Below are 6,494 nucleotides of genomic sequence, written 5' to 3'. Positions count from 1 at the left end.
CTGTATATAAGACCCCATCTGGTCTTCATGTGTGTGAGCGCCATAGAATGACCTAGCACAGATTTATTCGTGTCTAATACAAGCGAACTTTTAATAAACTTTACTTTTCTTTGGCTGAGAGAAGACTTCAGTCAAATTCATTCAGCAGGACCCAGCATGTCGCTATTTTGGGGTCTCCAGAGCAACATTAGCCCTCTTAGTGGATAACCTCTTCGCCACTGGGAACCTGGACTCGATGAAATGCCCGAGCCTGGCTATGGGCTTCTGAATGGTTTGCTCTGCCTGGCTCTCTCCTGAGAAGCAAGGGCCCAGGCTTGGACTGCTTTGTGAGTCCCAGAGGGCCAGGGGAGACACTGACACCACAGCTCCACAGCTCTCTTGGAGGAGAGGCCTACCAACTCAGCCCCAGTGCCAAGACTGGGCTGTTTTTGTCAGAAGACAGTGAATGGACCAGGAGCCCATTTCAGACAGGGCGTGTAAATAACAATTGGCTCTCTTTTGGCCAGAAACCCTGAGGGTCTCCCCCTCTCTGATCTATTTTTTTTTTTAAAGAAGCCATTCTCTGCCTCATTGCTCCTTAAGCCTTAATCACTGAATGGGTGTTGCCTCAGTCATACAGACCTGATAAGGACCTCCAGCCTTCCTGATCTCCATCTGGTCACTGGCCCCAGGTGGCTCTGGAGAAGGTGAGGCAGGTGACTCTGCCCAGACTTGCATGTTCTCTTCTGGAATGAAGGGCAAATAGCCAGGGGAGAGTATACAAGGGGTTAAAAGTTCAATGACTGCATCCTGGTTTTCATTTTATTTTTATTTTCAGTGACAAATTCTTTCCCTCCCTCCACCCCTTTCCCCACCCACTGAGATAATAAGAAATATGATGCCCATTATATATATATATATATATATATATATATATGAAGTCATGCAAAGCATATTTCTGCATTTGTCATGTTCTGAAGGGGCGGAGCAAGGAAAATAAAGAAAAAAGCCTGCTTCCATCTGCCCCTCCCTGCCCCCTTCCCCCCCGCCCAGTTCAGCAGGCCTCCTCCCTCAGGAGGCTTTTGGCCTTCTGAGGGTGGGTCACTGCCTTGATCAGCATGTATCATGTTTTAAGTTAGTGATCTGTGCTGTGAAGCATTTGTTTCATCAGCATTTCTTTGGTTTTTGGAAATGAATAGCTGTCCCATAACTGATTCCTAGCTTACATTGAGCACCTTTCTCCTCAGAGCTTTTGGGAAGACCTAGATGGGACCTAGAACCTAAGCTTTTAAGCAATGTGCCCCCAAAGGTGCTAGAGTGGGGTTTCATTGATCTAAGCCCATGAAAACAGGAAGTCAAGCACCTCTTACTGGAGGCCAGGCTCGCCTGGAGCCCAGAACTGACCCAGGTCTGCAGTGTATGCCTGGGCCCCTTCTTGGGAGAAGGAGTTTGGCCTTATTAGACAGAGACAGGGTGAGTGTGTCCAGAAAAGACCACCACTTACTTTCCCAGTGTCCTGGCCTCTTTGAGCCTCACGATAGCCCTGTGTCACAGGGGAACAGGGCAAATATCATTATCCCCATTTTACAGATGAGGCAGCTGAGGTGGAGAGAGCTTCCGTGATGTGCCCAGGGCCCTCACCTCCTCCCAGGCTGGTATGTCATGTTTGTGGCTTGATTCCCCAGCCAGTGAGCCTGGCCCCATCTTCCTGGGGATGCCCTCTCCCTCTCTGCCTTGGCAGCCTGGAGGGTCCTGGGGCCCTGGCAGGCAGAGGGTGGGACTGGACAAAGTGCCAAGATCTTGGGGCCAGCCCAGTTGGGTCTCAGAGTTGCCTTGTACCCCTCGTGGCCCACATGACCTCTGGTTCAGGGCCACCTCACTGTTCTGCAGACACGTGAAAGCCTCCTGGCTGGGAGTGAGCCCTGGCTGCATGCATGAGGCTGACTCTAGAAAAGGGGCATCAGAACCTTCTCTAAAAAAGTGGGAGCCCCTTGGCCCAGCAGCAGAGAGAGGAGACCCCTCCCCCTCCTTAGAGAGCTCCCAAAGCTCCCTGGTAGCTGGCCTGGGCAAGTGCAGCCAGGCAGTGAGGCAGGGGCTGTGGGCATGAGGAGGGGATCGAGCATGGAGGTGGGCACAGCAGAGCTGTGTATGGTGATCAGAGTGGCTGCAGCAGAAAGCGGGAGAGTCTTTCAGACCCGTCTGACCCTATTGGGGGTTTTCTTGGCAGAGATCCTGCAGGGGTTCGCCATTTCCTTCTCTGGCTCATTTGACAGATGAGGAAACTGAGGCAAATGGGGTGAAGTGACTTGCCCAGGGCCACACAGCTAGGAAGCATCTGAGGCAAGATTTGAAGTGAGTCTCCACTGACTCCAGGCCTGGTGCTCTGTACACTGCGGCGCCACCTGGAGACCAAAAAGACTCAGATTTGATCTGGAGGTCATAGTGAGCCAAGAAAGATTCCAGAGGAGGGGCAGTGACCTGCTCCAACCTGACCTTAAAAAAGCCAAGTTTCCAGCCCTGGGTGGAATAAGGGCTGGAGAGATCCCGGCAGCAGAGACCCAGGGAGGGGGCCGGGGGGAAGAGGGTGGAGAGCCCATGACAGGCGCTAGACCTCTCAGACTAGAGGGTCCAGAGGTGGCTGGAGAACATGTGACCTCCTGAGTCCATCAGGAGGAAAGAAGAGGGCCCAGCCCCGGGGCTGCCCCATGGACATGCCTTAAAGGAAACCCTGGGGATCAGCCAGGGAGGAGGAACTTCTGGGAGGCCGGGAAGCCAAGCAGGGGAGGGCAGGGGGAGAAGGGGCTGATGGGTGAGGTCAGGAAGGAGGAGGGAGGGGAGGGTGTCCAGTTTGGCTCTGGAGAGATGAGGACCCAGAATTCCGGGGAGAACAGCTCAGAGGCTGGGCTCCAACACATGCCTGAAGGTGCCAAGGGAGAGAGAAGGGTGGGATTCCCCAGGGTTGGACCACTGGGGGCCCGTCTGAGCCTTCACAACCGCTGGGTTCCTGTGGCCAACAGCGCTCCTAGAGGGAGCTCTGATCTGTACCAGGTGGCTCTTCATTCAGGGAGAGTCCCGACCACAGAGTGCTGCCCTGGAGGGCCTTGGCAAGAAAGATAATTCCCCTTTGGTGTGCCTCAGTTTCCTTAGTTGTGAAATGGGGATCATAACAGCACCTGCCTTTCAGAGTGCCCATGAAGATGGAGTGAGTTAATGTTTGTAAAGCACCCAGCAGTGATATGTGTGTATATATATACACACACACATCACATACACAAATATGGATGTGCGTGTGTGGTGTGTGTATTTGTGTGTGCTGTGTGTGTGTGATGTGTGCTGGGGTGTGGTGTGTGCTGGGGGGGGGGTGTGTGGGTGCGTGTTAGACATGTTAGATAAGTTCCATATGACAAACAGCCAGGCAGCCACCCTGAGCAGGTGAGCCCCGGGCAGCATTTTCCTCCCTGGCCCAGGCCTCTGGGGCTCACACTCTGAAGTGCTCCCCCCCAGGCTGGCCTTGGCGTGTGGGCCCCGCTGGCCTGGCCGGTCCACAGTCTGCCCCCTGGGCGCCTCCTCCAGGAAGCCCGTCTGCCCTCTCAGTTCCAGGTTTCCTTGCCCCCATCACTGCCACCTCTCTGGTCTCCAGCTCACTTTGTTGTCTCTCCCATTAGGCTGTGAGAGCCTGGAGGGCAGCTCAGCGCCCCACCCAGCCCATGCCAACAGTTCATGGACTGACTGACCCGTTTGTAGAGTGTGGGGCCAGAAGCTGTGGTTGCTCAAGGCTGGGCCAGGGCCAGCCTTGGCTTCCTCGTGACCCTCTGGTCCAGCCAGCTAGGAGGGGAAAGAGGGGCCTTTGGGCTGTGGGACAAGGAGGGCAAAGGGCAACGTTCCAGCCTCACTGTGTGAGAGGAAGGGTCCGGGCTGAGGCCCAGGGCTATGGGACTATGCCCCGGCCCCTCCCTCGAGCTCAAAGACCTAGGGGTTGGAAGAGGCCTAGACAAAAACCCACAGAGGTCCCTCCCAGCTCCACTGGGGGCGGAGCCAGCTCTGCAGAGGTTGGGGGAGAGTGAAGGGAGGAGAAGGTTTCATAATTTAAGATGACAAACACTCATTAAGCTGAAGTGGAGGCCAAGGGCCTGGCCCCCGTCATTTCCTGGGGGGACAGTACAGCTGTCTCCTCTGCCCATCTAGGACCCAAAAGCCTCAATTATTCTTACTGCTGCACCTGGGATAAGAGACCCACCCAGAGCCTGGCTGGGGTGCCAGGGCAAGGGGCAGTCTGGGCAGCTCTGAGAGACACACACAGAAGCCTGTGGGAGGGGTAGTGCCTGGTGGGTGCCAGAGCAAAGGGCACAGGCTCTGGGGAGCCAGAGGAAGGCTGATCACACTGTCCATGGTCTGCAGGCGTGGGCACATGAATTTGTTTGTCTAGGTGTCCTCTCTTGCTAGCCTGTTCTCTAACAGATGTGTGCCTCTAGTCGGCCTCTAGTCGGCTTCAGGCTCTGAGGGCAGGGGAGAGTGTCTCAGCACAGCACAAGCAGCTTTGACTCCTCCCCCCCACCCCGCCACAGGGAATTCGGTCCTGTAGCCTACCAGCCATCCCTAACCTTCTCTACTCCCTGCTCATCTCCAGCTCTCTCTCATGCCCTGTTAGCTCTGAGCTAGCAGAACCCCGGCTTGACCAAGGGCAGCCCTTCCATCAGAGCCAACATCAACAAATTTTTCTTAAGGGACAGTCCAGGTGTGTGGTGAAGAGGGCCTTCACTGTGGTGCTGCCATGTCAGAGGAGAGAAAGGATCGTATTTGAGAGATGTTACCATAATGGGGCACGAAGGTAGGGCTGGGTGGAGTTAGGATGGAACATTGAGGGGGATGGGAGTGAGGAATGGGGATCTAATGTGAAGGCTTCAGTGGAGGGCACAAGGGAGGCTTGCTTTGCTTTGCCCTGGAGACCTTCCGCATCCCTGTCAGGAGATGTGGCCGGCCCCAGACGAGGAAGATGCCCGGCCAGCCTGGCCCACAGCAGCCCTTCTTCAGAGCACGCCTTCATCTAGCAGGGGAGGGAAGGCTCGGCTCGTTTTCCTCAGCGTCTTTTCCTGACCGCCTGTCTTACCCGACCAGGACATGTCTGTCACCGACCGATGGCACACGCCACTCTGGGCGGGCTTTGGGGGCAGCAGCTGCCAAGGGTCCTGAGAATTCTCACAACAATTTGATCCTGGAGGTGATAGGGGGCGTTGTTCAAAGATGACCAATGACATGGAGATGATGGGGTACCTGGGGTCTAGGTCTAGTTACCAACTTGTAAAACCAGTCTGTGAAGTTGTAATTCGTCCTTTCCCACCCTTGAGCTCTGCCCCTTCTCCCTATTCCACATTCCACCTAGGCAACACCCCGTGACCCCTTTGTTCTTCCTTAATCTCTTCATTTCTTCTGGGCCTGGCACACACCCTCCTCTGTCCTTGCCTTTTGTCTCCTTCAACCTGGCCCAAATCTTATCCAAACTCTCTATCCACATGCTCCTCTTGGTCAGCTCTGACCTTTGTCTATGCACTGAGGCCCCTCCCCTCTGGTCAGCCCTGACAATGGCAGCCCTACCCTTTAAAGGTAAAAGCATGTGCCCTTCTCACTGGCAGGTCCCCTAAAGGACTCTTGCCCGCTGTAATGGCGTAATAATAAACTTTCTCAACTTTAACTTCAAGCAAGGCTGAGCTGAATTCTTTCCAGACACCCTTGCAGGTTTCCTGGTCTTGGATGAGATCAGGGTTCCTGCTGAACCTATTGGGATCCCGTCCCCCATCAGAGAGAGTGATGTCTTGACTTGCAAGTGAATTGGATTTAAGCAAGGAAGCACTTTGAAAAGTCACCAGCCTCACTCTCATCCAGTCATTTGAATCCAGCGGCAAGACATAGGTCAGGACAACTGGAGATGGCCCCTGATGAAGTGGGGAAACCTTAGCTTCTTTAAGCTTTCCCAGCTCTCAGATTGTCTGAGGCAACACCCATTCAGTGATTCAGTGATTTAAGTCTACATAAGAAATAAGGCAAAGATGGCCTGGTTTGCAGGGAGAGGAAGACCCTCAGGGCTTCTGACCAGAACAGAAACAATTGCTATTTACTCTTAGTCTGAGCCATCAAAGCCTAAATAAGGCCAAGTGAGGTTTAGGCTGGGACTTATTTTTGGCCAATCAGTGAGAGCCAGAGTGGTTGAATAGTCAAGTAGCTCCATTTGAGTCCCAATGGGCTTCACCAAAGCCTGATTTTCCAGAACTCTGTTTCAATAAATCATAAATGGATCTACATGGGGAAAAAAGAGCTAATTTCCCTAGTTTGGGAGGGGAAGAAGCAGGGAAGAAAAAAAGAATCTAGCCCTCAAACTCCAAGTTATACTGCAAGGTTTAAGTGATCAAAATTTATAGTTCCATGTGTAAGGGTATGATTCCCCATGTGGATAGAGGGAGAGAAGGAGGGAAGGAAGGAAGGAAGGAGGGAAGGAAGGAAGGAAGGAAGGAAGGAAGGAA

This window comes from Petaurus breviceps, unplaced genomic scaffold (assembly GCF_028583685.1).
Source record: "Petaurus breviceps papuanus isolate PSGF00001 unplaced genomic scaffold, PetGlider_PUasm1.0 90317, whole genome shotgun sequence".
Lineage (NCBI taxonomy): Eukaryota > Metazoa > Chordata > Mammalia > Diprotodontia > Petauridae > Petaurus > Petaurus breviceps.
This window is presented reverse-complemented; position numbering follows the sequence as displayed.